Genomic DNA, 6199 nt, shown 5'->3' with positions numbered 1-6199 from the left:
TTCAAGTGTACAATTCAATAACAACACATCAACTGTATATTGCATTGTGCGTTCACCACTCAAAGTTAAATCATCTGTCACCATGTATCAGAAGTCGTATTTCGCAGTGGCAAAAAGCGCCTCGCTATTTTACTACACGTATTAAGTAACTGCCTGAATAAGTAGAGATACGAGTTCCACGACTTTTTAAGTGAGACCAGCTGCATCGAAAGGGCTTAACAATGGTTGCCCAAGGAGGCTTAGCAGGCAGACCTAAGATATCTATGTCCCACATCAAGGACTTAAAAAGGAAGATTAGAATCATGAGCTAAGTCTTGTTACTAAACTGGTAGCTAGTGAAGGAGATTATAAGTTTCATTGAGTACTACGTTCCTGACTTAGCAGGAATCTTACAAGTATCTAGCCCAATGCTCAGCTTTAGCCAAGACTCCTTCGTGGAGGCACTGGAAGAGTTAGACACAAAATGAAAACAATCTCTAATTCCAAGGGCTTCTTCCTCCCCTTTCACCCTGAAGTTCTCTCACTAGGAAATGCAAGCTGGCTCTCACTTCCCACCCTCTTATCATCCCAACTCCTGAGGATGGTTTTCTCAAAAGGATCATTTAAAAGAACAAAACCATGAGTCTATATTACCTCCTGTCATTATCTGGGAAGCTGTGACAATTTTTAGTGCACAACGGATGACATTATCTTGACCTCATAGTGGAGGAAGCACTTTCACAGCAGGCATGGACACGCACTGAGATACTGTATCGTCTTATTCTTACTCCTCCACCTCCTCTTGCCTGGGGTCAGGAGCAGTTTATTAGCTTACCCAGCCTGCTTGGACTTCAGCTTTATTAACAACAGATAATTTAAAATATGTGAGCCAGCCTCACTTTTCCCTTTTTACACTTAATTCCAACTTAGATTCTGGCATCTTTTTGGGAAGTTTAAGAGTCTGCATTGTTCAGGACTCATCTGGTGAGGTGGGACAGTGAGATGTTCACTAGCACTAGACCTTGGGCAGGTGCCCTACTTCTCGGTGTCTTAGCTTTCTAATCATACTTTGGGGATAACTATATGACCTAATAGAGTCGCTTAAAAATTAAGTTAATACATGTTTTAGAACAGGGTCCAGGACATAATAAGCATTTGAAAAATGCTTATTCTGGTTGTCTCTTACATACCTCTAAGAATGATGCCACTAGGCTGGACTAACTACACAATTTGCATGGTCCGACACAGAATGAAAATGCAGAGCTCCTTGTTAAAAAATTCTTAAGCATTCCAGATCTACATGGGGAGACGGACACATACACGCACACACACGCCGACCCTGTCTTGCAATTGTTAAATAGTTCAACTACTTCCACTCTAGGCAGCAGCATGCCTGGAAGCCCAGTCTGTTGAGCCACTGGATCCAAGTTCAAATTCTGACTCTCTCACTTGCTGGGCTGTGACTTGAGACCTCTTAACCACTTCACATAGCTATCTCATCTGCAAAATGAGGAAAGTACCATCTTCTTTGCAGGGTATTTGGGAGGGTTAAACAAAATAGTACATGAAATTCCTAGGTACATAATCTGTACTCAACAAATGTCCCATTTAATTTCAAAGATGACTGTATTTCTCCAGCCTCTTAAATGATCTAGGACTTACACTGTCCAGTGTGGAGGCCATTCATTGTGAGTGTCGTTGAACACTAAAATGTGGCTGATCCAGAGTGAGATATGCTGTGAGTGTGACAAATACCAGAATTTAAAGGCTACTGTAAAAAAAAAAAAAGTAACAAGCTCATTAATATTTTTATGTTAACTACATGCTGAAAGAACATTATGGATATACCACGTTAAAGAGAATGTATTAAAATTAACTTCATGCTTCAGTTTAATGTAGGAATTTTTACTAGGAATTTTTAAATTACAAATGTGGCTCGCATTATATTTCTATTGGGTAGTGCTAATCTAGACAATGAAACAACCCAAAGATCTGAAATGGAGATGAAGGTCTAGCTGTCCACACTGGAAAAGCAACCAGGGCACAGAAGTAACTAACTGTTCACCCTATGAAACAGTTTAGCAAGGAACTAAGATAAGACAGAGTCAACTTTGACACTTTTTGCCAAGAAAAATTGGAATTACAACGTCTGAGTAGAATTTTACTTTACTTTTAAGTACCTATAAGATGTCTTTTTCGTCTCTCGAATGACTCTTTTTTATTACGTAATTTATCTCAACTTCCTTAAGAGGCAAGTTCTGGTAAAAGTATGAATAAACTGACTTGAAAAGTTTATTCAATAAGTAGTTAATAATGAAACCTTACTATTTGCAACAACATGGATGGAACTAGAGTCAAAGAAAGACAAATATCATGATTTCACTTATGTGTGGAATCTAATGAACAAAATGAACAAACAGAAAACAAAAACAGAGAGAACTAGTGTTTGCCACTAGATGGGAAGGAGAGCTGGCAGCCTGGGTGAAAAAAGTGAAAGGATTAAGAAGTGCAAATTGGCAGTTACAAAACACAAAATAGTCACAGTGATGTGAAGTACAGCATAGAAAATACAGTCAATAATATTGTCGTAACTATGAATAGTGCCAGGTGGGTACTAGACTAATTGGGGAGACTACTTTTTAAATTATATAAATGTCTAACCACTATGTGGTACATGCAAAACTAATATTAATATTGTCAATTCATTGAAATTTTTTTTAAAAACTTTACATAAATGGAAAAAATAAGTAGTCAATAAACATTGTCATTATCTGCCATTATCAGCTTACCAATGAGTCAGTAATACAAAACATAACTAGCTAAGAAGAAAGACTGCTGTGTGGTCTCAAACTCCTTCAGTGCAAAGTTGTATTAAAAGGCTTAACTATCAGTCTGAATCTAGGGTGAAGATAACACCTGGGTGGGGCATGCCACCTCCAAGGGAAAAGACTAAAGAAACACTTTTGTCTTTATTTAAATTAATTCTTAAGCCTGCATAAACAAGTTTTAAGTTTCCACGTAAGCATGTTTTAATTGTTTTAATAGTATTTTGAAATATTCTTTCGGGTGAAATCTCAATCATAACCTTGCCTAAAAATCTAGAAGAGAATTGAGCATTAGGGCCAAGAACTATAATAAAAGTTTATCCTTCAGAAATACACAGGAAAGATGAATGTTTTACAAACACGTAAGGCAATTTCTTTTCCAAAACCTCACCCTAACTCGCTAAATCGGCCCAACTGATTATAATACTGGAGAGCCCGCATGAACATCTTTCTATATTCTCTCAACTTTTAAAGAGAGAAAATTAAAATATCACTCGCACACAATTGGAAATCAACACCTTTTGCAAAGAGTCTCAAGATGAGCTTCCAGAGTTCCCACTTGCACAGAGCAGCCCCAGAATGCCTCTGGCCAGTGCCAAACCAGAGGTTACTCGAGGGAAAGCTGGAAGGTAACTGCGAATGTCTGAGGTTTTCAACTTTTATTTCCTATTCCAGCAGCTTTTCTTTCACATCCTCTTTCAAAAGTCCAAAGCAGGAAATCATGAGCACCTCACATCTGTCTCAGTTTACCATGTACCCAGAAATGTGGTCACTGTCAACAATACAAAAAAGAAAAGCCAAAGTGTTTATCCCATGAAGTTTCTATGTTCCTGGGGGGAAAAGAAAACACAACAGGTACAGGCAGTCACAGGACTGGAAAAGAGCGCTCTCATATACTGCTACTGGGCAAAGGCAAAGTAATAATATGTCTCTGGAGACAATTGGGCAGTGAGGTGTTCAAAACCTTTAAAAGCCCCTTTGACCTAGTAGTGTATTTCTTCTTAAAAGATAATCAACAATGAAGGATTTTGTTCAGAATTGTCTATCACACAGTTTACAACAGTGAAAACTTAGAAACGGCCTCCACATCCAAAAATGGGAAATCTCCAGGAACTATGAGGCAGACTTTAAAAATAAGTAGACAAATATTTACCATGAGAAAAGTCACATATTTAGTCAAAGCATGTTATAAAACATTATGCATACTATGATGTCATGGATATCTTTAAAGCATATTTACATGTGTGCAAAGAGGAGAGAAAGAAAAATATATAGTAATTTTAACACATCTCTAAATGTAGCATTTTACAATTTTTTTCTTATATTTATTTTACGTAGTGTATATGGGGTACTGGGTAAACTTTTTTTAAAAAAATACAATGGTTGAAACTACAAAAAAAGGATAACTATAATAGCTACTATCTACTTAGCACCTAAAACATGTGAGGCACTGTTCTAAAAATAAATGCAAACTGTATACTACTCCTTTAAAATTAAAGCTTTCATAATCATATCCTATTTTCCACAGCTAATTAAGATGTGAATGCATTAAAATGATAACGTAATCATGATGTTCAGTTCCTCTTTTCCTTTAAAAAGTCTTAGGAGAGTTTAACATGGTGGTAAACAAGAAAATACATATACCAAAAATGGACAGTGTATCACAAACAATTCACTCTGAACTGCTGGGAAAATAGCACGTTGACAATAACTGTAAAACAAAAGCTAATCTAGAATTCAAGTTAACAGTTTTAAGTTTTGTTTGTAATTTCAAAAGCTTTCTTGTCAGTCTTTCAGAATTCTGTGAAAATGAAATGTGTAAAACCTAGAATGCATTTCAAAAGTGCCAAGGTCCTTCCCTCCTCACTCCCTTTCTATGTATTTTTCTTTAAAATCACTGGGAATTATTGCACTGTGATCCAAGTGCAAGGCTGTCTTTTCTGGAAAAGGCCTGTCCCTTCTTACCATGGATTAGAACAAGCCTGGAAGCCCAAACTGGGTCCATACCACACAAGTTTCTTTTTCAAGGTAACTTTCTAAAAATCAGAGTGACATAAACAATTTGAGATTTTTGATATGCTGTTTTTTTAATTTTTATTATCTCTAATGTAATTAGGAGTTTTAAGTGTGACTTATAACTGACCCTGAAAGAATGCTAGCAAAATTCGCCTCTATTTTAAGCTGAAAGCCTACTATGTGCCAAGCACTGTTCTAGATGCTTGACGTATGTTAATGAACTCAAAAACATCTTTAAATAAATTCTTAATTATTAAAAAAGGTCACTACATTAAATTTCAACACCAACCTTTGGAAAACCAATGAGTGTTAAAATTTTTTAACACTTTAAAACACTGTCTTAAAAAGTTTTACACTGAAGTTGTCAGGTCATAATTTGTGCAAACTAAATTTCAAATTTACTATAATAATGCCTCATTAGTTTGAAGAGGATAATAAAATCCCACAACAAAGGTTATAAAAAGCAAAAACTGCTACAAGCAAAGCATATTATCACAGCCAAATAAGGAAGTTCAATGACAAAATGACAAAACTCATCTGGCAGAAGAAAAAGCTCTTCTGAAACAATGTCTCCCACACTTAAATGGCCCTATGGTCTTTGAAATCACCACTAAGCATTTTCAATTATCTGTACATGATTTCCTCACAGACATCAAATACTACCAAAAATAAAATATCCAAGAGTTTACAACCATTCATAAACACAGTACTTTCATCTATAGGACTTCCTACACGTCTAATTTCAATTAACAGTTAAATTGTCGTTATAATCTTCCTAAGAAACCTACACTAAGATACTATCCTTCTGGAACAGAAAACCTTTATGGGACCATTTTATATAACAGGTTCTGTCAGAGATGCTTACTTACACTCTATCTAGGAGCTTAGTACAAAACTCACGTCTCAGATAACAAAGGCTATGAGTAGTAAAGTAGGCAAGGGGGCAGAAAAGGCAAGAATTACACCGACCAAAATCACATCAGCCTATAATTCCCAAGCATTACAAGAAACCACACATATTAAGATGAAAAAAAAAAAATGAAAATGAGAGCACTGCCACTGGAAGACTACTTGGTACAGTGACAAAACTTAAGCAACAAAGAAAAGACACGGCACAATGTGCTCCCCAAAGCATAGGTTTGTGTGTCTCTAACCTAAACATCAAATGTTGCGGGTAAAAATCACCTAATACTGGCCTAAGAAAGAAAAAAACACACAGGAATCAGGCTGAAAAGATTTGGAAACCATTTTATCTCTGCTCGGCTGTGTCTTATCACCTTCTGAGGATCCTGACCAGACCTGGATGCAGGTCCTCGGAGAACCCCTAAAAGCAGAGTTAAAGCCAAGAAATCACATCGCATTCGTGACAAACGGCTGCC

The 6199-nt window shown here is 36.5% G+C and overlaps 1 protein-coding gene across 2 annotated transcripts in view; it reads right to left on the bottom strand.

Annotated features, from left to right (window-relative positions):
* ARHGEF7 (Rho guanine nucleotide exchange factor 7) overlaps window positions 1-6199 on the bottom strand; it is a 135192-nt gene that overhangs the window by 99462 nt on the left and 29531 nt on the right. The gene's annotated exons all lie outside the window — the stretch shown is intronic.

Source organism: Pteropus vampyrus, unplaced genomic scaffold (genome assembly GCF_000151845.1).
Source record: "Pteropus vampyrus isolate Shadow unplaced genomic scaffold, Pvam_2.0 Scaffold236, whole genome shotgun sequence".
Taxonomy (NCBI): domain Eukaryota; kingdom Metazoa; phylum Chordata; class Mammalia; order Chiroptera; family Pteropodidae; genus Pteropus; species Pteropus vampyrus.
This window is presented reverse-complemented; position numbering and strand designations above follow the sequence as displayed.